The 27,099-nt window shown below is 33.4% G+C and overlaps 2 long non-coding RNA genes across 2 annotated transcripts in view; one reads left to right on the top strand and one right to left on the bottom strand.

Annotated features, from left to right (window-relative positions):
* Window positions 1-25,862, top strand: part of LOC140621451 (uncharacterized) — a 113,948-nt gene extending 88,086 nt beyond the window's left edge. The window contains exons 3-4 of the long non-coding RNA XR_012021153.1: window positions 24,947-25,026; window positions 25,519-25,862. This is a non-coding gene — a long non-coding RNA (uncharacterized lncRNA). The remainder of the gene's footprint in view (window positions 1-24,946; window positions 25,027-25,518) is intronic.
* LOC140621452 (uncharacterized) overlaps window positions 1-27,099 on the bottom strand; it is an 85,294-nt gene that overhangs the window by 41,971 nt on the left and 16,224 nt on the right. Inside the window, exon 2 of the long non-coding RNA XR_012021154.1 lies at window positions 1,866-1,968. This is a non-coding gene — a long non-coding RNA (uncharacterized lncRNA). The remainder of the gene's footprint in view (window positions 1-1,865; window positions 1,969-27,099) is intronic.

Consider the following 27,099-nt stretch of genomic DNA (forward strand, 5'->3'; position numbering starts at 1 on the left):
ATCGCGGCCCATCGCGGCCCATCGCGGCCCAGCAGCCCCGGCTTGAGGCTGGAACCCTGGCCCCCTCCTCTCCCGTCCTCCCCTCCGATTGCCCTTCGTCAGAGATTTGCACACTAGTGAGGTTTTTTTTTCTTTTCTTCTTATCATTCCATTGTAATACTAAGAAACCGAGAAGCTTAATGAAAAAATAAAACGCTTATTATGTTGTTACATTTAAAAAAAATTGTCGAATATCAATAGTTTTACAAATGAGACTCATTTTTGTATCATTTGGCTGTAATTACCCTAAATAAGCCTACCTTTGGTTCAGCGGATGACATTTTACATTTTACTCTGCAGCTGGCATCCGTGGTTTTCAAAATCTTATGAAATTCAAAGGATTTTTGCATTTGTAAATTTGAACTTTTAAAAGACAATGAAGTTTAAGCAGATATTAATAACTTAAGAGAAGTTTACAAGTTTTTTAGGAAAAAAGGAAGTGTTTGTGAAGAGAATCTTGGTACTCTAAATTGTTTATATATTTGGAAATTTTCATTATTTTTCTTTTTAAAAAAATTATTACTATTTTATCTTTCAAGATGGTAAAATTTTCGGCTTTTTAAGTAAAATTTTCTCTAACATTTCATATGTGATGCCATCTACTCCACTGTTGCCAAAAATAACCAAACGAACAACACAAATACATGTTTAAAATCATGAGAGTCAGCTCTTTCCAGAATGATTTATTTCTTCAACATGGCAAGAATCAGACCTCAAGAATTGTAGGGACATAGATTTATTCTTATACAAGCAAGTTAGAAATAATGGCCATTATACTCAATTCAGGCTCAGACCTTGGTTGTACTAATCCATCCCAATGTTCTTCTGAGACTACTTCCTGTCTCTGATGAAATCCACTCAACTAGAAGAGCTGGATTAGAAACAGTGATATTACCCATAAATTCTGCCTCTCCAATTATTATGCCTACTCATTCCTTAAGCACAGCTCTAGACTTAATATTTGTAGGAAGCATACCAGGTTTGCATTAGTCATGTGGAAAGTTAAAAAGAAAAACCCATCAGGAATTCAGGATATCTATGATTTATTCTAGGCTCTACCACTGAATAATTTGCTGACTTCGTACATTTCAATTCTTTGGAGAGGCCTCTAACTCCCCAGCCACAAAATAGAAGTCTGAACCAGGTCTCTCAAAGGATTTTGTGTGTGTTATATAGGCTGAACTGCATCCCCCTCAAAACTCATGCCCTGAGGCCCTAACCCCCTGTACCTCAGAATGTGATTATATTGAGATACAAGACTTTTAAAGAGGTGGCTAAGTTAAGATGAAGTCTTTAGGGTAGGCTCCAATCCCATCTGACAGATGTCCTTCTAAGAAGAGGGCATTTGGACATATAAAGAACATCCAAGGCAGCATACAGAGAAAAGACCAGGAGAGGACACAGCAAGAAGGTAGCCATCTTCAAGCCAAGGAAAGGGTCCTCAAAAAAAATTAATTCTGTGAACACTTTGATCTTGAACTTCAAGTCTACCAAACTGTGAGAATCAGTATCTGTTGTGTAAGCCACCCAATCTATGATATCTGTTATGGCAGCCACAGCAAATTAGTACCAAGTAAAATCACAGAATAGTGTTCACAAAGCTATCCTAACCAAAATTAACCTCATAACCACTCTGCTGAAAAGTACTAACTGGCAGGACAGTTCCTTCAGCACTACACATACTGTTTTGAAATAGTATTGCATTGCTGTTTAATTCACAATATTATCCATTTGAATTCTCCCCAGTAAGAGTGACTTGCATAATCTTCAGTAGTTGTACTTTTAATTGATTCATCTTATCCCACCACACCACTATTTCTCCTTACCTGTGAAATGACTTCCTTAAAACAAAAGCCTTATGCACCACTTGATCAACCACAAATATTGCCTCATGTCTGTGACAAGTGTCTCTCAAGAATAAACAAGTGTCTGTAAAGATAGATAAGAAAGACTTTAAGTTTGTTACTGAAATTGTCTAAGGCAGAATCAAGCATAGAACAGAGACATATGCAAGTGCCAGACCGCTTAATAAAAACTTGTTTTTGGATTGACATTTGGGATATTTAACATCATGACATGATTAACTCCATTAACTCCTAATATTTTAGGAGTTATTGTCAGAGATATTTCAGTGCCATAAAAATTCTCTTTTATTTTCTTTGCACAGGGTTCGTGAAAGCTATTCCCATGCATGTCCTTATAGTTAATCATCTTCCCAGAATCCCTCATTGGAGTACAGTCATTTAGCTGTCAAAATAGTCTGGTCTACCTTTCAGTAGCTGCAGTGAGTGTTGTTTATCATTAGACAAAATATAGAATTTGATACTAATTTACAATGGTATATACCCATCCTTTCCCTCGTGGTTGTTTTTTCGTGGTTGTTTTTTCACTCACAGTTTATGAGCTGTGGCTTTAAGATGCAAATAAACTTTTTAGTTTAATTCATTGACATTCCAAAAGACTTTATAACAGTTCAAAAACACTTTAGCTGTTTCTTAATAGACTTTTTCTTAAAAAGCTTTCAGAAATATTTGACTCTATGCAAGCCTAACAATTTGTCATGAATTAACAGATATAGAACCATCCAACAACACATCAGTGCTGGGCAATTGACCCACAGAACAATTGTAGAAACTTACTATTAAAATGGCATTAGAACAGAATGTTCTATATCAATAACATTCAATAAATTTGGTTTTATGTGCCCAATTACTAGTTTTCATATTAACTATTATTTTCTCTGGAGATAAGACATATAAAATAATAATACATTATGATATATAAAATAATGCATATATTAATACTTACATATTAACATAGTTACATAATATATTAGCATGATTAATTTACATATTGGTAATAGAATTTTCATAGTATAGTAATAGTTATATATTATTATTAAATTATTGTTTGATTTGAAATAAAGCACTTTTACTCAGATTTTTCATGGACAATAAACATCAACATCACCAGTGAACTAGGAACACAGATTCTCAGGCACCACCTCGGAGTATCTGAATGAAAGTCTCCATTTTTAACAATATTTTCAGTTCTTAGTCTGTACTTTTGTGTCTGAAAAGGACTCAATGAAAGGATTTAGTCTTGGTATTTAATAAGTAGTCCTTTAATTTCCATTACAAATATCTTAACATTTAAATATAGAAAACGATAGGAATACTTTTAAGAAAAAGAAATTTGAAAATAGATGATAAAAAGATCTCTATCACAGTTATATTCATTGTATCTAATATTAAAAACATCTTTATAATCTTATTTATTTATTAAGATTTTATTTATTTATTCATGAGACACACACAGAGAAAGGCAGAGACACAGGCAGAGGGAGAAGCAGGCTCCATGCCGGGAGGCCGATATGGGGACTCGATCCCGGGACTCCAGGATCACGCCCTGAGCCAAAGGCAGATGCTCAACTGCTGAGCCACCCAGGTGTCCCTGTAATCTAATTTAAATGTATAATCCACATGCTATTACTGTAAGATATAAAACAAACTTTCTTCAGTAAGATGAAGGAAAGCAGTAATTTTGTCTTGTTCTTTTTCTTTCTCATACCACAAGAAGGAATTTCTAATAAATACAGTAAAACTACATGTTGGGCTCTTTCTCCCCTTTATACCATTTAACATCTATCCCTTTATGACATTAAAGCTTGATCTCTTTAAAAAAAATGTTTTAAAGTTAAAAATGTTATATTGCCTCTGTAGCTATATTTATCATAGTACTTTTTCTTTTCCTCTTTCAGAACTGACATAAGTTAATATACTGAACATTTTTCAAATTTGCAAGTATGAGAAAGGAGGTGAAAATGGGTTAGTTACTATTTATACTGAGAATGAATGAACATTTTTTTTGTCTGCCATATTCCTGGCAAGTCAAATGCCTAGTCATAAAAATGGTTGCTTTTTGCTTTGGGGTTCTTTTCTTTTTTTATAATGAAAAGAAAAAATATGAGAATGTTTTATAGTTCTAAACTCTCTATATAACCACACACATATGTACTCTCTCTACATATATGTATATATACACACTAAATATACCTATTTATATACATACTAAATATATAGTATAAAAATTAGTATGTATATGTACATATGAAATAGATATATAGAAATCTATATACAAATCCATCTATATACATGTCTATATATTATATAGACATGGATATATACATATATTGTATAATATATATACCTATATATAAATATATATATAAATTATCTATATACTCAAAAAATTATCAGTAAACCAACTGTATTTAAAATTGAAACATCTAGGGATGCCTGGTGGTTCAGTGGTTGAGCATCTGCCTTTGGCTCAGGTCGGGATCCTGAGGTCCTAGGGTTGAGTCCCATATCCAGCTCCCTTCAGGGAGCCTGCTTCTCCTTCTGCCTATGTCTCTGTGTCTCTCATGAATAAATAAATAAAATCTTTTTAAAAATTAAATAAAATTAAAACATCTAAAATGAGGTACTATGAGATATCTGTAATTAACTTTAATACAAATGAAAAAAGGGCAAAGTTAAATTACTAACATTATAATGCTTTGGCCACTTCCATCTGCTTTGTATGTATGTGGGAAGTTTCTGAAGTACTTACAACATGGCAAAGATATGGCATGTCATGTTGCCATCATGAACATTTGTGGGAGGAGAGAACCAAGGTCAATCAAGCAAGAAAAAAGTGTAACAGGCAAATTGAGCATAACTGTGATTCAGTAGCCAGTGTAAGTGGCTGATTATAGTTTGCCTGCCTACTTAAACTCACAGCTGTGCTTAGGGGAAAAGAAGGGGAGGGGGACCTCTTATGAAAAGGCCAGCAAATAGACAGCTTTTGACACTGGGCTTTATTCTCTACTGTGTTGGGTATCTTCAGTGGTTCCAGAAGGAAATTCCTCATCAAGGAATGTTGAAGTGATGTGAGCAATGTGGTAACACCTGACACAACAGACCTTTATCCTATCATCATGGGCTGGATTTCTAATATAACAATAAAAAAAGCCGGGATCCCTGGGTGGGGCAGCGGTTTAGCGCCTGCCTTTGGCCCAGGGCGCGATCCTGGAGACCCGGGATCGAATCCCATGTCGGGCTCCCGGTGCATGGAGCCTGCTTCTCCCTCTGCCTATGTCTCTGCCTCTCTCTCTCTCTCTCTCTCTCTCTGTGACTATCATTAAAAAAAAAAAAAAAAAAAAAGCCATTCCTACCTGAAACCCATTCTGTTTTATTTCTGTGTTTTTAGTTTTTGTTTTTTTTTTTGTTTGTTTTTTGTTTTTTGTTTTTTTTTAATCATACTGTAAGTCTCAGAAAATTCTTGACTGGCATTTTAAGTAATTATGTTCTTAATTTAAGTTCTTTCTCCCTACAGATCATTTTGATTTTGTTTAGAATTGCATCCTTTTGAGTACCTGGGTGGGTATAGTTGTGTGTTGTGGGTGGGGAGAGAGCAGGGTTAGCCAATTGACAATATAAATATAGAATATTAATATTGGCTAGGGGATTAAAGAGTACTTAGTTCCACTAGTTGAGGCAACAGTCTGAAATAGGTAAATAACCCTCATATACATATATGACATAGTTAATGATCAAGACAGAATTCCAGACTCTTAATTCCTAATCTTGAGGGTCTTTACACTGCTTTAATCTTTTTAAACCTGGATTTTTAAAATTTAATTTCTAAAGAGAGTAAAAAAGGAAAAGGGGTCTAAACTACCATGAAGACTTTATTTTGTGATCCTACAAAGTTAATCAAATTATGACTCCCAAGTAAAGAAGATGAAAGCTTATTTTTCCTAAGCACCAACTCTTTATCATGCCATTTATTTAAAAAGTAATGATTTTTTTGTTTAATGAATTCATCTTCCTTTTTACAAATGGATAATTTACAACTGAAAGCAAATAAATAACTTCTCCAGTTAAAATTAGCAGATCAATCATTTAAACCCAGACACTCTCAGACACTAAAAGCCCATGTTTTTCCCATTGTGTCAGACTGCTTTGTCTAAGTATCAGTCCTACTCACAAGAGAAAGTAGTACTTTGGAAGTATAGTAGGAAGTGTAGTATAGTAAGTGTCACTGGATTTGTAATTGGCCAATCCATTCATTATTTCATTAAATATTCAAGTACCTCCTATGTGCCCTAAGTGTTAGGTATCATGAATATGAAGATGCATGACAAATACCTTTAAGAAAGTCATCATGTAGTAAATTTCTCTGCATGGAATGCAGGCCACTAGTTGTCAATGCATAGGAATATTTTAGATGGAAGATTGTCAAACTAAGCCCATGGACCAAATCTAGCTTGCTGCTTGTTTTTATTAAAATTAAGTTCTAAGAAATGTTTTTTCTATGGTTGCTTTTGTGTTACAACAGCAGACTTGAGTAGCTGCTAGAGACATTATGATACACACAGCTTAAAATATTTACTCTCTGCCCCTTACAGAGAAACTTTATTAACCCCTTTCCTAGGTTATGTTATGACCTGAATTAGACATACATCTTCTAATTTCCCCTATCAACACACATGATATATATCATTCTATGACAACATTTTCATATCTTACCTTTGAATACATGCTTTCCTAGGTAAATCTACCTTCAGGTGCAATATCTACATAAATTTGGTTTCTCTGAAGGTATTAAGTATAGAATACTCTTGTAAAATATTAGGACTTTTTTACATATATAAGCAAATGTCTTTTATATTGAAATGTAATTATTATATATATATGTGGTTTGTATTCTTTTGTCTTTTGTCCTCTTGCCATACTATATCGTGAGAATTTCCCCAAAGAACTACACTTTTTTGATTGTCATGCTATCTTGCCCTGAATCATTAAACATATATATATAATTAAACTTATATATACATTTTAATATATATAATGATATATGTCATTAAACTGATATATATCAAATCTATCATTAAATTTACATATGTATCATTAAACTCACATATACATATATATTACTGCATGCACACCCCCCCACACATACACACACACATACATACACCCAGAGGGAGGGAGAGAGAATAGAAGAGGCAGAGATAATCATACTGACTATGAATATTATTCATGTTTTGTAAGTTCAAGTTCATATCAGATATATAAAGTCCAAAGTAAAGAGAAGCAAACTCAATTTCCTACATAAGCCACACAAATAAATATATTTAAATTAGGTTAGATATACAACTGTACAGAGGAGTCAAATTTATAGTGAACAGAGAAGTACTAAAATATTATTAAAAACAAAAATGAATTTGTAAGTCAAATAAAGTATGTTTGCAACTCCTGTAAGGAAAATATTGTTTTGTGTTCTAAACTCTGTCCACATGAACTACCATTTATCTCATTTATTCTCTTCTTTCATTTACCACTTATCCCTCCTTTTAACTATTGTGAGTAGATTATTAGTAATTCTTCTTCTTCCCAACATAGACAATTCAAAGGCTGCTTGGTTAGGTGACCTACATAAAATACTTATGGATGCCATCCAAGTAAAATATAAGCATGATTAGTTAGTAGATAATATAGTTTCTTATATCACTTGAACTAATGTTTGAAATGTCAAAAGACAATGATGTAGGGATTTAAAAAACATTATGAAACTGTTAATATCTGTGTTTTTGTCAATAGCACCATTAATCACTCAGCAAATCATGTTTAAATCTTTGTATTACCACTAATACAATGCATGCCTTTCTCTTCAACAGTCTCACAAGTAACACATTACCTTTTCATTACTTGTTTATGTTAGATCATATGTAACAATATTTTCTGAATTATAATAATTACAATGTACATTTTGCACTTGTTATTTACATAAAATGAAATAAACCAGTAAAACTTTCTATCTCATTTTAGTTTTAGAAACTTTGTCCAAATATGTGCTATTATATTATGGAATAAAATTTCAGTTGTCATTTCATGAGTTTTGGTAAATATTTTTTTCTGAAATTACAAGATGGATTTCATCTTTATTTTAAAATTTTATCTTTCCTACTCATGTTATTTATTTGACTTCAGTTTTGAGCCCCTATGCCCTATGTATTATTTCACAGAACTTTAAGATGTTGAAATTTATTCATAAATATTTATTCAGAAAATAAATTTGTGTATTTATTTGTGTGGTTAACAAATATAAGCACCATTAGCTGTTAATGATTTTAGTAAGAAATTCTCAAAGATTTTTCACTTTTTGACATCTATCTTATGGATCACTTTAGTATCTAACTAAATTCCTCAAACACCTACAAATGTCTCCTTATTTATTTCAACAATCAGAATTTTACCTCTTCAGCTCACACAAGGCAGAATAATTTAGTGAATGAAATAACAAGCTAGTAAAACAATTACCTGAACAATGAGTGGAGGATAGCTTGCAGTAGAAGTATACTATATTTGAAGACTATCACTGTACAATAATGCATAATTATATGGTATCTTGTAGTTTGAACAAAGCATCACATAATTAAAAGACCACTACTCTTAGTCTCAAGATTCATGCTAATAATTCTTTTATAAAATATACAGGTATAAAAAAACAGAAAAATATCTATTACATTTAATTTTAGTGTTACTTGGTTATCAAATTTGATAAGAGAGACACCCATGTATATGGCATGCTTAGGAAACTCCAATGCATCATGGAAAGGACTGCATCCTGTTCTGAAATATGAGGTATAAGAAGTAAAGAAAGTGTGTTTCAGAGCTAGCCTCTGTGACTTCATGTGGGGATTATATGCCATCCCTCCCAAGCAAGGAAAAAAAGTTCTAACAAACACTATTTTTACAATCTCTTCTTAACCACTGCAGTGAAAAAAAGTGGCTTTCAAACTTTCAAAGTCCCAGATTCAATTAAAAATAAAACAGAGCAGCTCCCTAGAGTTAAGAAGTGTCCATTACTGAGCTAGCACATCAACAAAGATTGAAACTGCCCAAAGAAGCACAATTAGGATATGGGAGGCCAGATAGAAAAAAAGTTAAAAATTTCTACCACAAATAGGCTATTTGAGGAAACTAGTTTTGCAGCCATTTGTTTGACTTACCTACCATTTCCAGAAGGAATGCAGAAAGTATATTGGACAACAATTAATATAGTTTTTCTTTCTAGTACTGATTCTCTCTTTCATTTAATTTCTTGCCATAATTTTATTGTGTGAAAATAGGGTTTGCAAGTAAACTTTTTATAGGGGCAAAACTCTTGGACTTATTTTTCTTCCTTATTCACATGATTTACTAAATTAGTTCATAAAGTCTTCTGATTTTACATAGCCTCTTTATTCTCATTACTCTGAAATATATATCAGATAAAACCTCTTCTCTCAAATCCATCTTTGACTATCAACTTAAGCTGGGTCAAATTAACTTACATAAAACAAACTCTTGCCTACACCTTAAGGTTTCCCACTTGCCTAGTACATTGACAACCATGCAGTAGATGGACTCCAAATATTAACACCATACTTGGACTCCTCTTTTTTCCTCATATTTTATATGGCAGTCATGACTTTCTGCCAAAAGCCAATTTGTCACTTAGCATAGCAGAGTCATTATGGGAAAGTGGCTGCCCAAGGAGCAACTGTGTCTCTCAGCTCCTATGCATGTAACCTGGGGCACAGTAGCTCATTTTCGTCAATGGAAAGTGATATGTTTGCTTTCTTGGGCAACATGGTTAAGAAGTGAACTTGCCTTCTCCTTTCTCTACCAGTCAGCTAGATGTCAATGTCTGGGCCACCACAGAAGCTAAATGTTGAGGTTAACAGGGCCTCCACCAGCCTAGCTCCTGTATGACTATGTGGAAAGCACTATTACCAGCACTGCCATCACTCACACACACACTGAACAGAAGCATCCCATTAGACTTTCTGGAAAGCAACATGAAACTTTAGTTGTAATAAGCCACTGCTAAAATAGAGTTTTTGTTACAGTAACAAACATAATTCATATCTAACCCAACAGCAAATCTTTAAAATATATCTCAAATCCAAACATCTCCCTCTTCAGCCACTGCTACAATAGTGGCATAAATGTCCAAGCCACCATTACTTTCCACCTAAATTATTGCAATAGTCTATTAACTGATCTCCTTGCTTTGACTTTTACATGATTTTATCTTGTATCCATTCAGTAACTAATGTGCTATTTTTAATACAAAATATGCTCATGAAATAGCTCAATAGATTTCTAGTATATTTAGAGTAAAATCCCAACTCCTTACATGATTTTAAGGCTCTATGCTACATCTACAATAATCACCACTTTCATGTCCTCTCATTTTCAACTAATCCTCAAACAGACCACACTGTTCTCACTCCAGATCTTTGTATCTGCTAAGTCTTCTTCACAGAACTCCCCTTCTTCAGGTACTTACATGACACGTGCCCATTTCATTCAAATCTCCACTCCAACCTCACTTCAATAGAGAAGAATTCATTGAAAAAACGGCACACAATTCCCCTTATGTAGCACGATGTCTCATTTTTATATTTCTTAGTAGTACTTTGTATCACTTAGTATATATTTACTTACTTACTTTTTTCTATTGTCCTTATTAGAACATGAGGAGTGTGTATCACCTGCCTTTGAAAAGATCTGAAAAATAGTAAATGTCTTAGTTGCGCTGGCATGGAAAATGAATATTATAGTTGAAGACTATAATCTCTGCTTTGTTTGTTGAATGGATGAACAAGCCAAAGAAAGAATTAATATCTTAAAATGTTGTAAATCATATTGAAATCAATTAAATTAATATTGAAAGTAATTGGATTGGGCAGCCAGGGTGGCTCAGCGGTTTAGCGCCACCTTCAGCCCAGGGCCTGGTCCTGGAGACCCAGGATCGAGTCCCACATCAGGTCTCCTGCATGGAGCCTGCTTCTCCCTCTGCCTGTGTCTCTGCATCTCTCTCTCTCTCTCTCTCTCTCTCTCTCTCTCTCTCATAAATAAATAAAATCTTAAAAAAAGAAAGTAATTGAATTAATTACTTGAATTATTCTTGTTTCTGACTAAGACTTAAAAATATGTGCCTTCAGAGATTCTTCATTAACCTTTATTATCTTTTTTTTAAGATTTTTATTTTTTTTTATTCATGAGAGACACAGAGAGAGAGGCAGAGAGACACAAGCGGAAGGAGAAGCAGGCTCCATGCAGAGAGAGCCCATTGTGGGACTCAGTCCCGGGGTTTCCAGGATCAGGCCCTGGGCTGAAGGTGGGGCTAAACTGCTGAGCCACCGGGCTGCCCTAACCTTCATTATCTAATAGTTCTCAAATAAAAGCATTTAGATCAACTGTCAATAATTTGAACCATAGTCTTCTTTAATACATCAACTTTTTAAATGGATAAAATAGGAATATAATGAAGTTTTTATAACACTGAACATATCTCTAAATTTGAATTTGTGTTAATCTTATTTTTCTAATTTGAAAATATAGTACAAAATCATATGTTCATATCAATACATGCAGAAAGAGCATCTGACAAATCTAATACCCATTGGTGATTTAAAAAAAAAAATCCTCTCAGTAAGCTAGAGATGAGGAAACTTCCTCAACTTGATAAAGTACATCTACAAAAGCCTGTGACAAATATATTAATTTAATAAGAGAATCTAGATGTTTTACACAAAAATTAAGAACAAGATTTGGGGGATCCCTGGGTGGCGCAGCGGTTTGGTGCCTGCCTTTGGCCCAGGGCGCGATCCTGGAGACCCGGGATCAAATCCCACATCGGGCTCCCGGTGCATGGAGCCTGTTTCTCCCTCTGCCTGTGTCTCTGCCCCTCTCTCTCTCTCTGTGACTATCATAAATAAATTAAAAAAAAAATTAAAAAAAAAAGAACAAGATTTGGGGAGGCCTAAATGGCTCAGTCAGCTGAGTATCTGTCTTCCACTCAGATCATGATCTCAGAGTCCTGGGATCCAGCTCTGTTGGGCTCCCTGCGCAGCAGGGAGTCTGCTTCTCCCTCTCTTTCTGCCCCTCCCACTGCTCCACCTCTCTGTCTCTCCCTCAAATAAATAAAATCTTTAAATAAATAAATAAATTAATAAATAAATAAATTAATTAATTAAACAAGATTCAACACCATACAGAAGCCCTAGCTAATAAAATACAGGAAAAGCCCTAACAAAAATAATACAGGAAGAGAAAATAAAAGTATACCAAGATTTTGAAATAAGAAAAAAATCTTTGCAGACAGAATGATTGTCTATACAGGAAATCTAAAAAAAAATAACAAACTTCTGGAACTAATCAATTACAGCAAAGTTATAAGACTCTCAGTAATATTCAAAAGTCCATTGTTTTCTTATATACCAGCAATGAATAATTGGAGTCTGAAATTAAAAAAAAAAAAAAAAAAACACAATGCCATTTACACTAGCACCACACAAAAATTAAATACTTAGATATAAATCTACCAAAGTATGTATACAATGCCCATGAGGAAAACTATAAAAACTGATGGAAGAAATAAGGAAGATCTAAGATTTTAAGAATATCTGAATATATTTCATGTCCAGGTATGAGAAGATATAATATTGCTAACACTAAAGTATATTCTGTAAAGTGTTGAGAGATTTTATTGAAATTAAAGCAGCCCACTCTATGAGTGACAGTAAAAAGAATGAAGGGGTAAACTATGGATTGGAAGGAAATCTTTGCAAAACATATATTTGATAAAGTGTTGGAATGTAAAATATATAAAGAACTTTTAAAACTTAATAATCAGAAAACAAACAAATCAATTAAAAATGGGCAAAAAAAAAAATGGGCAAAATATCTGGATAGACACCTCACAGAAGACGTTATACATGTGGCACATGCACATATTAAATGATGCCCAACATCATATGTCATCAGGAAATAGCAAATTAAAATGACAATGAGAGGCCACTACACACTTATAAAAAGGTTTAAAATTTGAAGCACTGACATCATGAAATGCTGGCAAGGATGTAGTGGTACTCTTTCACTGCTGATGGGAACACAAAATATTACAGCCACTTCGGAAGACAGTTTGGAAATTTCATATATATGTGTGTGTATATATATATAATACATGTTATATTATATAAAGTCTTATATCTATATAATGAATACATATATATGTATTCATTCCAGTAAAATATATAATCCAGCAACCATGGCCCTAGGTATTCACCCAAATAAGCTAAAACCTTATGTCTACACAAAAACTTGCACAGAGATGTTTACAGAAACTTTATGTATAATGGCCAAAACTTGGAAGCAATATGGCAGTCTTTCAACAGGTGAATGGAATAGATCCATAGAATTGTACATTGTATGCAGTTATAGTGGATTATAATTTAGCAATAAATAGAAATGAGCTATCAAAGTCACTAGAAGACATGGGAGGATAGAGGACCTTAAATGTATATTTCTAGTGAAAGAAGCCAATGTGAGAAAATCTACATAAAATATAATTTGAACTACATGGCATTCTAGAAAAGGGAAAACTATGGAGATGATTGACAGGGATTTAGGAGAAGTGAGGGGGGATAAGTAGGTGAAGTACAGGTGAATTTTAAGGCAATGAAACTATTTTGTATGATGCAACAGTGATAGATACATATCATTTCATATTTTTCAAAAATCCATAAAATTATAACACAAAGACTGACTCCTAATGTAAACTATAGACTTTAGTTAATAATAACCTATCAGTATTGGTTCACCATTTGCAGTAAATGTACTACATATTTTTCTATTACAAATACAACCAAGAACCATAGGACAAACATTTTGTTTTATCACTTGAGTTTTATGATGGGTTTTTATTACCAAGCACCATTAACTATTCATAACCAAAAACTAATCTGTTTCTTTGCCCCTCTTTTCTTACATGTTTACCTGATAAAAAAATAGCCTATTTATACTATTAATCAGAGCAATAGTTCATAGAAAATAAGTTGATATTTTACCTGATGTTTATTTTTAAACATTATGTATGTATCACTAAAATCAAGTGACTTTTGATAGTAGGGAGAAGACTCTGAGTTTAAAATATGGAGTATGGGCAACTTGTACTGAAAGTAATTTTTTAAGTTTATAGTTATATTTTAAGGTCACAAAAGAAATGTACCATGAATCTAAAAATAGCTATTCATTTCTATTCATAAATTAAAGAAAAGAAATTGGTTAAAGTGAGTTTATTGCAAACTACCTCATTTTCTCTAATGTCTGTGATAGAAGTTTAACGTCTATGAGTTTACCTTAATTATTTTCTTAAAACCAGATTGACTGATTCAAATGATTTAAACTTTTATCCTTACTACCTTTTTAAGTTAATCAAAGTGCAAAATGATTTCACAGGTTAGTCTGGCTTCCTTTAATGTGTTTTTATTGTCCCTTTTAAACCATTATTTCTGTAGGACAATTTCTTGCAATGTCAAATTTTATGAAGTATCAAAGCATATAAGAAGCACAAATATAAGTAAACAAGCACATAAGTAGTTCATATCCTAAAATACATACATATCTGGTATGTATGTAGAAAATAAATATATAATACATATACACATATATGTATATATAATATACATTATATAACAGATATAAATATTGTTATGTTTCATATGAATAGAATGATTAATGCTATTTTATCATCCAATTTGAAACATGTTTATGTAATTTGCTTAATCAGCTTTTGGTCTCCAGTGAAAACCTCTAATTTACCAAACATCTCTAATTTGTTTTCGTTTTCTTCTTCAATTGATTAAAATAATTATAGTTCATTAAAATAAAAAATAAAGTAATACCAAAAAATGCCATTTAGTGGGTACCTACTGTTAAACAATGAGTAGTCATGATTTCTAAGATACTTTTAAATCTTTCTTTGATTTTCGATATCATCGGGTTACAATATCATTAATATATACTTATACAACTACCTTTTGTTTAACTCAGAAAATGTTATTACATTCAGATTGTGCATATTAGGAGACTCCTTCATGATTTAAATGAATTACATTCAACTTCACAATGGGATCATTTTTTTAAAAAATTGAGCTAATTATTTTTAAAAGATGTAAAATAAATGCAGTTAAATAAAATGTGTCTAAAATTAAAGCAATTTTAAGATAATTATTCTATATCTAGTAACACCTATATATGAAAATTCCCTTTTATTCTTGCCTCTCTGGTTTGATTCTAAATTAGTGTTCTACTTCATGGAAAACCAAGTAAATGAATCAGTTGATAAATAGAAGCAATCTTCATTTTTCTTCACGTTTATTTTATATTTTATTTATTTAATGTTATTTATTATATTTATAATTTAAGAGTAAAATATCAAAGTGGTCACCTGTGTCTTCTTTTTTTTTAATTTTTTTTAAAATTTTTATTTATTTATGATAGTCACAGAGAGAGAGAGAGAGGCAGAGACACAGGCAGAGGGAGAAGCAGGCTCCATGCACCGGGAGCCCGATGTGGGATTCGATCCCGGGTCTCCAGGATCGTGCCCTGGGCCAAAGGCAGGCGCCAAACTGCTGCGTCACCCAGGGATCCCTGTGTCTTCTTAAAAGAGTTAAATTCAGTCACTTTACACCAGAATACTGTTTCATTTGTTTTTTTAAGAAATCACTAATCTCAATCTGAGAACATCTAAAACAGATAACCAGAAGTCATATCAAAAAATAATTAAATTTATGACCATATAAAAATACTTTAAGGGTCCATGGCTTTCCTTATAGAGGTTTTTAGACCTCATTTTCAGAACCTGACAAACTAATAGGAAATGAAGTCAATATTTAAAATTTTGGTTTCTTATTCTTCCATGTTGAGAGTTTTTTCTGTTTCTTGTGATCCCTAAATGGCCTTACACCTTTGCGAAGGTAACTCCATGATGCTGATTGCTGTTCCACGTAAATGAGTGGGACTGATTGCTTGGGAAACTCAGGCCAGGTTGCCAATGATTTTGGAGCCAAAAGAGAAAAAGAATAGAGATCTCACTTTTCACCATGTAGACTTCCACTTATTCCAACAGTCTATGGAGAGGCACCCCAAAGCCTGAGCCTACCATTGCCTTCTGGCTCAGTCTCTCCAAAGGGACATTCCTGAGTCCTCTTGGTGTGAGGAATAGAGAATAATTTCCTGACTATGAAGACTGGCACTTGGAATCAGGGCTCTACTAACCTCTTATAAAAATTTTTAACCAGTCTTTCAATTCAGCAACGTTCCCCATTCCTCCTCCACCCATATATCCACAACACAAAGAGGCATGTGATGCTTTTGATTTTAGAGCCTTTTTCTCAGTCCCACAGCATAAATGGGTTTGCCTATTGACTTTTCCAAATCTCCACTCCTATTTGTTGCTATCCAGTTGAAATTCTTCATCTGTTAGCCATTTTCCCTGCAATCTACATATCCTTCCCAGTTCATAATATAAGTGTCTTTGTTCTCAATTGAGGGGAAGTTGGGAGGTTAAAATGGAGCAAAAGTAAATAAATACGTGGGTTTAACTTCCAAGATTTATTCAGAATTCTCACTTGGCAAATTTGAATATATAAAATAAATATTTGAGTATATAAGGTAAATATATAAACACTAAAATAAAGAACACTCAGCTGTTCATTTATAGTCACAAAGAAAACCAATAAATCATCCAAATTTATTAGGTAGAATAAAATAAAATTTCTGATGTTCCATCAAGCTGGATTTCAAGATAGAAAAGGAAAACCAAACAAAAAATAAACATATATACACTGATTATAATATTAAAAAATTAAATATTTTTAAATGATAGACTAAAAGATCTAACTCTAGACATTTAAAAGCAATAATCTGTGTAACTCTAGTAAAAGCAAAGAATAAATAAGAAAATAAAATGAGATATGGCATGTAAAAATCTATGACATTCAGCCAAAATGATAGGCTCAGAAAAATATATGTCAGCAATTTAATTATTAGAAAATACAGACTATAAAATGAAGTATTCATCCTAAGAAGTAATGACAAAAATAGTAAGATTCAAAATTATTACAGATACTAAAAATGAAAGCATCACTCAATGATAAACCAATTTTATAGTTTATATTTCTAACTTTCAACTTTCATCTGAGCTCCAGAATCCCATTTCTAAAGGTCTACTTAATATTGTTCCCTGGATACTTGGCAACATCTGTAACTCTATAGGTCCACAAATAAACTCATTACCTTCTCTTCAAAAACATGCTGCTCTTATTATACTCACTGTCATGTTAATGTCCTAAGCACCCATTCAGTTTCTCATGTTGAAAGCCTCCAAATCATCTTCAGCTCATCCTCTTCTTTATGTCATGAGAACAAGTTATTAACCACATGTGCCTTATTCAACAACTAAAATCTCCTTTGAATCTGAATTATTACTTTTCACATAATCATTGCAAAACATACTGCCTATAGATTTTCTCCCTTCTCCCAGAGGACTCCACCTGTGCTTTCTCAATAAAACAGAGCTGGTTTTGTCACCTCCACTTAAAAAAAAAAGAAAAGAAAAGAGAAAAGAGAAAAGGAAAGAAAAAAAAATCAAATTTGGCTGGAAAAAATATGCAGACACTTAAGCAAGCAAGCATGTACACACTTGCATATAAACAATATTTCTGGTATTCATTCCTAATTCTATGAAAAGGCATTTAGGATCTTTTACAATGTAAGTCTGATTTCTTACTTAAAATTATATGCTTCCTTGATTCTACTTCTTTATAGATTTTCAGAGATCTTTGACATGCACACTCAGCTTTAGTAAAACAAGACTACTTACTATTTTCTGATTCTCTTGTCAGTATAATGAAAAACCTTTCTTCCCTTTTCACCTTCTGGTTACATTAAAAGTCATGCTGCAGGCCTAGCTCAGTTTCATGTATTCAAGAATTCTTATCCATTTCTCAGTCCTAATCTTTCTTTTGTTTAAGAACAAATTGTAACATGTATGTGGACATATATTGTCTATAATATAAACATTTCTCTATGAAGGCACAGATTGCATATTTCTCAACATTACATCTCCCCAGAGCTTCTAGAATAGGTACTTGGATCATGATGATTAGTACTCAAAATGTGCACTAGCTAGATGCAAATAATTAAGGACATGATATTATCAGTTCTAAAAAGTAAAACAGTTGCAGCTGATAATGACCTCAGTCTATTATCAAGAATTGTGAAAGCTTGACATTTGAATCTGTTTGCAAGCTCACAGGTTAGCCTCCTCTGTTTCATAAATGGTGGAAAGAGATACCATGCTCCTGAATTAGAGACAATGTACTTGATTACTCACGTCAACAGCAGTAGCCAGATATTCAATATTGGCCTCAGTATCTACAGTGTCAGCCAGGCGATGCTGCACATGCAGTGGGTTATGTTAAAGAAGAGGAATTCTGAGTGTTAAGAAGCCCCAATCTTTTATTACAAACATAGAGTTTGCCCAAATTTTGTCCTGAAGACATGATCTTTATTACTCTGTCAGGAAACAAGTCTGTTCTCTGCCCCAGAGGGAGACCTAGCTTGTCTTTCAAGGCTATTTACAAAACTTCTTAGAAAGTTAATCCAAAGTTAAAGCAAAGTTAGTCAGTGCTCTGCTCATAAGATATGCAGAAAAGCAAGAATTATCTCCTAACACCTGTGTATATCCATAACAGTTTGATGGCATGCATAAAGGGCAATTACAGATATAGGAAACTGAAAAAAGTCTTCAGAGTGCAAGTTTAAAACTACTGTTCAGTCACTCGTTAGTTCAATTAATATCTATTGAGTGTCCATTATAGATCAAAGTTGTGGTAATACAGCAGTGAATAAAACAGTGTTTTAACCTTCTTGAAATTTACATTCTACAAAGAGGGGACTAGAAAATAAACATATAAGATATGCATGTATGTTAGATGGTGAAAAAATCTGTGAGAATAAAAACAGGGTAAAGGAATACAAGGGAACAAATAGATGCTTATTTAAATTGGATAGTTAGGGGCTCTTAGGTGGCTCAGTCATTTAAGCATCCAGCTCTTGATTTTGACTCAGGTCATGATCTCAGGATGGTGAGCTTGAGCCCCATGTCGAGCTCTACCATGGGCATGAAGCCTGCCAAAGATTCTCTTTCTTTCTCCCTCTGTGCCTCCCCCATTCACATTCACTCTCTCTTTAAAAAAAAAGTGTGTATATATGTGTGTGTGTATGTATATATGGGTATATATATATATATATGATGGTTAGTGGGCAACTCTGATTCATCTTGTAGGAGAAGCATTTTACTTGCAAGGACAGATTCAAGGCCCAGAAGGAGTGTCCTTGGCATATTTGAGGAATATTATAGAGGTCAGTGCATCTGCCACACAGTGAATATGGGAGTCAGGAATTAATAAAAGGTGATATTAGGAAGTTGATGTTGGGGAGATCATAGAAGTTTTTAAGTCTTTGAAGGACTATGGATTTTATTTTGATATGGGAAGTTATTAGGTGTTGAACAGAAAACTAAAAATGATAAAACATAAATTTATAAAACTTGAATCTAGGGTAGGTGAGAAGACTGGAAGTTAGAAAATCAGGAATTAACTATAGTAGTCCAGATAAGACACAATGGTGTTTGGATTAGTGTTTGTGGTATACGTGCTGAATTAGTAGATTTGAATACATATCAAAAATTGACCTCAGTTTGGATGATGGATAAAGGAGAGTTAGCTTGATTCCAAAATTCCTAGTCTAGTCAGTTTTAAGCACAAAGGTACCCATTTTAATCTTATTCTTATATTCTGCCAATATAATTTGTGAAGGTATATTTTTTCAATATACCTAATCATGTTGTATTTTTTTTATTAAATTGCCAGAGATCATCAAAGTACATACAAAGATCAGAGCAAACATTGTTAAACATACAATGTTCTAGATTCTAATTTCCAGATTGAAATGTGTAAGTATTTAAGTCCAAGTATTTTCAGAGGTACTATCTTTTTTGCTGCCATTAAAAGCATGGCTTTTCGACAAATATTTTTGCAAGACAAAATTTGTTAAATAAATTACCTTTTTCAATAATTTTTGTATGTTTTACCGATTTCAGAGGCTAATAATCATAAGACTTCTCAACTTAATCTTATTTTTATATAGGACATCTGTTCATCCTAACAAAAGAGAAACTATCAAAATATTTTTCCTACAAGCAGATATATTTTAAAGCAAAATCATAGAATTTCAAGGGCTCAAATAATTCTAAAATTACAATAAGCACCAAGCAAAGGAAGTATATACTGTCACAATGAAAGTGGTTGTCCTTTTAAAAAATCAGCTTTCCACATATTGTCGCTTAGTATTCTCTGTACGTGAAAAATATTTCTTTGATGGTCACAGCTTCCATTTTAATTGGTAGATACTACCTCCATATTAGTTCAGTTCCTTTGTAAAGTAGAAGCCGAGACAGGATAGATGAGCAAGAGAATTATTGAAGAATCTCTGGCAAAGAATACAGGACAGAGGACAAAAAAAGGTAAGGAGAGCCTTCAGGCTGTCGTGCGTGTCTGATACATGTGAGTGGAAAATGTAAAGGCAGGAGAACTGGGTAGAAAGAACTTTGATCTGCACTTTATTGCAGTTCTGAGAATTTCATTCAGATCAACAGGGAGTCCCTGCACAGAGACTGTCCAACAGTTGTCCTACGTTGGGCCGGAATTATGTGGCTCTGGTACGACAGCCATGCTCAGACATTGGATGGAAGTAGTTGGGAAGAAGCATGGCTTTGTCAGGAATGTCACATTAGATCTGAGGAAGCTTACCTCAACTATGCTCCTTGCGCCAGTTTCTCTTGAAGGAATTGCTGAGCAATGCATCCCATAGCTGCTATGGCCTCTGGAATTAATTCTTATTTATTTGAAGCATCAGGTTACAGTGAGATAAGGCCTTCATTACCTTTTTCAAAAGTTTTCTTCTGCTAAAGGAGTCAACTAAGTAACAGTTATAGCTTTGCTTGCATATGAACCAAGAAAACCTGGCATCATCAATTAATAAAAATAATTGAGAACAGCATTCTTAGGACTAAATGAAATATGCTTCACGGAGTGATGAGTAAACACAACTTCTTCAGTTGCATGTGTTAAATTGTCATCTCCAGGCACATTCTTTTAAAATAACTGATTTTTGTAGTTGAAGTTTATATTTCTTTAACAGATTTGTGTCTTCTGATTCTTATGTGGCCACTGTGCTCCTTATGTTGGATCATAAATTTTGAGATGCATTTTGTGCAAGTTACTTTTTCATCATCAAAGCTTCCTTACTCTTGCACTGTAAAACTTCACTTTCATTTTTCTTATTGCTTACTGATGGCAAATAGGTTTATTACAAAATAAAAAAAAAACATTAGTAGACATTAAAATTAATAGCTGTAGATTTATTCCTCTGTAGAAGTGTAATCGGGTTTTTTTTCTATACAATCACAATCATGACAGCTCAGCTTTTATTTTTCATACATAGTTCATGTGCACCCAACCTGTCATTTACCAAGTTTTCCAATGATCCTACTGACTGCTGGCCTTGTGACTTTTTGCATTTTCAGGCCCACATATGCTTCATACCAACTAGCTAGTATGCAAGCAGCCATGAGAACTGAAATAGTATCCATTTCTCTCAACACTGCCATAAACCAGACACAGCTGCCTCTACTTCTCCTATGTAAGCACTTGTCTCACTTCAGTGAGAGTTCTTCCTGTATGCTGTCTTGAAAGGAAGAGTGTAGTTAAACTGAGTAAATATGGTCAGGAGAAGAGAGAAAGTTACTCTTTCAGATTAAACCATGTGATAGAAGGTAGAATTCTGTTCATTGCATACAAACATCACAAATTACTAAACAATATTATGGCAAAAGCTACAGTACATGGGGGAAGTTCCTGCAACCCTATCTCAGCTTATTTTAGTGCAATAGTCAATAATAGTAATACATTGTTTAAAAATGAACAATTCACAAAAAATCCCAATAAAGATGGTACAATGAAACAACAGAAATAAAGATGATCGCTGGCAAACTGAGGCATGTAGTCTCTCTAGATACCACTAATGCTTTCTGGACAGGAAATTGATAGATCCTATTATAATTGAGGATGATTTTGGATATTTCCCATAGGAAAAGGGGAATTAAGCAAGATAAACAATGCTGGCAAGCTCTGAACTAAAACTTTTACTCTGGAAATAAAAGGCAAAGTCAATCAGGAAATCCTAGCAAGTTCGAAAAACATTTAAAAATGAGTGGTGTGTTGAGGTGTGGCAGGTGTATGGGGTTTGGGCCAAGCGTTTCTGGGTTTTAATTCTTCCTCCTCTTCCTAGCACACTGGGGAAAGTGAATTTACCTCCCTAAACTTCAAAGTCTTTATATGTAAAATGAGATGATAGTGACAATAGCAAGGCTGTTGTTATCTATAAACAGATAATTCTCCTGACATTAATTTGTAGCTCTAGGAAATATTAGAGTGCATAAATCCAATTTTATAGATCAGTAGTATTAGAAGTTGTTGAATACAATCAGAAAGGTTGGCATTTAGGGATTTTTAGGCCATTTTAGGTTTAGATATTGCAATTTCCTTTTCTCTGATAGAAAAAAGAGCTAATACAGGCAGGAGAAGTTATTAACATCATTAAGGAATATGAGATAATCAAATATAGTATAACTGTCCTTGAAAAATCTAAAGCAAAACTAATAGATGTCTTTCATCCAGCAAATCCTGTTCAGGGTAAGTTTGAGATCATCTGATCACTATGAAGGAATTCTGTCCTTTACACAGATTCCTCATCTTCTAATGGGTAGTAATTTTGCAGAGTCCTAAAAGAGAATCTACTTTAGCAAGACTTTCTTGGGATAATACAAATGCAGTTGCATATGAATCATTCAGTTTGAATAATAATTTCTCAACTGATATCCTTTGCGGGCAGCCTTTACAAAACAATGCATGCATCCTTTGTCCAGCTTTGTGCTCCACTGGCTTTCAAATGTCTTGCACTACTGGCTTCCTGAATTTAGCTGTTATATCTCTACTTAAGGTAATTCACAGAGGACATGACTATCTGCATAATATCACTTCTTTAAAACGAACTAGCACACAACTTTGCTGCCTACGTTGTTCTCAACAAACAAGCCCATTTTGCTGCCACTAGCACGTTGATGTTACAACTCTATACAAGTAAAACGAGAGTAATAGCTGCATTTACTTAGAGTTTACAGTGTGCCACTGTCTTAAATGCTGCCCTTCCTGATCTCACTAGTTTGAACATATTTTATATAAGTGAATTGATGCTTATGAGAGGAAGTAATTTGAAGGATATTATAGATTGGTGAACTGTGAAACCTAGATCATAGGAATCCAGTTCTGACTTCAGAGCTTGAACTCTTACCACCAAACAACCTGTCACCCTTGTTTTTTGCCCATTTGTCTGATATTCAAAGGAACTATTCTCTTAAAATCCTAGAAGATAATAAATCACTTAATTAAAAGAGTGACCCAAAAAATTTAAATGATAAATAAGCAAAAATAGTGATCCATATTTGTATGAGATTATGTAATAGTCAAAAACTGGATTGAGATTTTTTTAAGATTTTATGTATGTATGTATGTATGTATGTATGTATTTATTTATTTATTTATTTATTTATTTATTTATTTATTTATTTTTGAGAGACAAAGAGAGAGAGAGAGGGAGGCAGAGGCAGTCTCCCTGCAGAACAGGGAGCCCAATGCAGGACTCAATCTCAGAATCTTGGAATCAAGACCTGAAGCAAAAGCAGCTGCTTAACCGACTAAACCACCCAGGTGCCCCTAGATTGAGATGTTAGATGTTCGAGGGTTACTTAGGACTGTGCCCCTAACTAATCAGGCTGAACTACTGAACCTATCTAAAAACATGTTTCTGCCACTGTGAAGTGAAAGGGTTATATTCAATGATAAAAACATGGAAATGTTCAGAATCCCTTCTAACATTTAAATGGTATTAAATGGCTGTGTGTAGTATTACATAGCACACAGTACCTGTTTTAGCTGTAAGCATCTGTTCACCTTGCTGTTACTCTACACCAGGTCCTTTCACTTGTGGCACCTCAGGTAAACTTCACAACAGTAGTGGGAGGCAATAATACAATTTATATTTTGCGATTGGGAATATTATTATTATAAAACGTGCTCAATGTCAGACAACTAGCTCAGGGTATAGATGTGCATTTGAAGTTAAGTCCCCAAAGGACAAGATATTTCCAACTGTGGTATAGAAACATTAGAAATATGAAACTCCATGATACGCAGGTACAGTGTTTTAGTGCTATGTCAATTTAGGATTGGCCATTATAGAAATGTGCATGAGATTTGGAAGGTAAAAATGAAGCAGTCACCATGAGTTAGTGTCAATGCTGTTTCTCAGCACTTGTTTTTCATTATTGCTTTCCACAAGAGTTTTTTTTAGCTTCTTTTTTCCTAATTACCCTTCCCATCCTCTTTAAATTGAATACTAAGGAACAAGTCTTTGTCCAGTTGGGTTAAGCTTTGGGGGACCAAAGACTACTGTAATAAGATATTTTTCCACTCCATCTCTAAACCAATCTTTGTCCCCTTGGAGAGGATATCAACCCATTAATTCTGGGTCAAGTAACGCCGCTGCTTATGAATACTGCCATTGGTGCAAGCTCATCCTTTATTCTGGGAACAGCAGCTCTATAGCGCTTGCTGGGTTTCCTCCTTCACCTTCTGTAAGTCCTGGGTCAGGAGTGATGATGAAGAGCACTTGCATACTCTGCACATCACCCATATCATCAAGGTGGCAGGAGATGAGAAAAAGGCACACAGGTTCCAGATCATACTTTTTAATTTCAGTCCATTCTCCCAAATTCCAGTCTGTTATTCTTTGATTGACTTCACTTCACATTTATCTTTTCTTTCCTACTGTTACAGCTGGCTCTCTTGACTTGTTCAACTCAAAAAGCAAAAGCAGGAGCCTGAATTGGACTGCTTCACCACCCCCTTCCAGTTGAGTAAGGACAAATACCTGTAATAAATTTCATACTAAATAATACTCATAGCTGTTCTTTTTGTCTGATGGAACTCAATTGGGGACACTCTATAATTTTTCTACTTTAATGTATAAATATATATTATCAGTTCTTCTTTATTACCTGTTCCAAGTCCTTAAAATTAAGTCAACAAAATGAATAGAAAAAAAAGATAAATCCCTGTATATACACAGCCTCAATTTATTTTTCATTCTACTATTTACTATTTCATTTAGTATTTAATGCATGGTTCCAATGCCATTAACACATTCAAAATGATCCAGAGAAGGAACATTCTTTGATACACATGTTCTTTCTAATTACAACACCATTTGTCATCAGTGTTTACAAAAATACTCTTTCATCTCTCAGTTTATCTTTTACATAAAAGTATTTTAAATTAAATGGAGCTCAACTTGCATCATTTCTCATTGAATGATAATGTAAACTCTTTCTTTTTTTTTTCTTCCTTAGACTCTTGGGACCCTTAGACTCTTGGGACCCAACAGTTGGATGAGATATTCATTTATCCCAGTATTTAACTGTTGCCTTAAAACAAGATGACTCAATAGTTACATCAAAAAAAAATTTTTTTTAAAAAGAAGAAAAAAAACCCAAGAATTTCCTAGAAAGATTTTTTAAAGGTACAACATCAAATAGATTAGACAAAGAAAAAGAAACTTCATATTTCTATGAAGACTTATCTACATGGAGAAAAATGGAATAAGTCTGTTTACATGACAATTCAGAGTCTCAAGACAAAAATCTCTGTTCAAAGACCGTTGGATGAAGAAATGTATAATATAATAAAATATAAGATGGGATCTGCTTTTTATACAGTTTGTGTTTTCATACAGTTTGAATGTGTAATCAGAAATTCAAATAACTTAACTGCATTTATTTAAATATCTAATCATTGAAATAAATACATCTGTGTTTATTGCAAACCCCAGAAATACTCAAACTCCTATGGAACTATGATGAGTTATTTTTTTTGATACATTGTTTAAAATTGGTGAAAAACATTGAAAATATCCTTCAAAATATTATATGTGTGTATATATATATATATTCAGGCATATGTACTATACATATATAAATGTATAATAGATGCTTTTAAAATTTTCAATATGGTTTAATTTTATTTTAGTCAAAGTTTTGAAAATTAAAGTGTTCTCATTTCACTGACTTTTAATTTAATTTTAAGACATTATATCAAAAGAATTGTTTTTAGGAATTGATCATTAAGGATAATTTCTTCTCATTCCTAATTATGATATTATGATACCATTCTTCTAGTAAGTGATTTTAGAGCATTTACCTTCAGATCTAGATTCTAATATGTAAAATGTGTTTTTACTGCTTCCTTGCATTATTGCTCCTTTGATGATATATTTCAGCAACTATCACAGGAAAATATTAAGGTATCTAGGAGAAAATGTTAGCCCACAGATTCATATTTTTTTAAAAGAAGGCGTTTGTTGTCGTTATTGCTACTTAGCTCATTAAAAGAGAGATTTCTTAAAAAAAAAAAAAAGATTAATTGATTGATTTTAGGAAGAGAGACAGTGCGAGAAAGGGGGAGGAACAAAGACAGAGAAATAAAAAGAATCCTTAAGCTGACTCCCTGCTGAGCACAGAACCCATGACCCTGAGATCATAACTGGAGCCAAAAATCAAGAGTTGGCTGCCTAACTGACTGAGCCACTCAAGCACCCCAAAGGAGAGATTTCAATGAATATAGTCTTGAATAGAAATCCATTTATGGAGGGGAAAAATAACCTCTTTAGGGAACCATTCTGGATCATGCTATATGCAATTAAAGAAGTTTAAATTTCAAATCATCTTCAATTTGTTTAAAATACACATTAACAATTATTTTTCTCTATAACTCTATTCTAAAACTACATATTTCTCCAAGTCTGATTTCTGTACATCCCCTCCTTAATTATCCTAACTGTAGTTATTTGACTTTCTCCCAATATTCAATTTGAGCAAATCAAACACTTCAAAAACTTTCTTCCTCATAATCTCTTATAGACATAAATTAAATCA

This window comes from Canis lupus, chromosome 30 (assembly GCF_048164855.1).
Source record: "Canis lupus baileyi chromosome 30, mCanLup2.hap1, whole genome shotgun sequence".
Taxonomy (NCBI): Eukaryota; Metazoa; Chordata; class Mammalia; order Carnivora; family Canidae; genus Canis; species Canis lupus.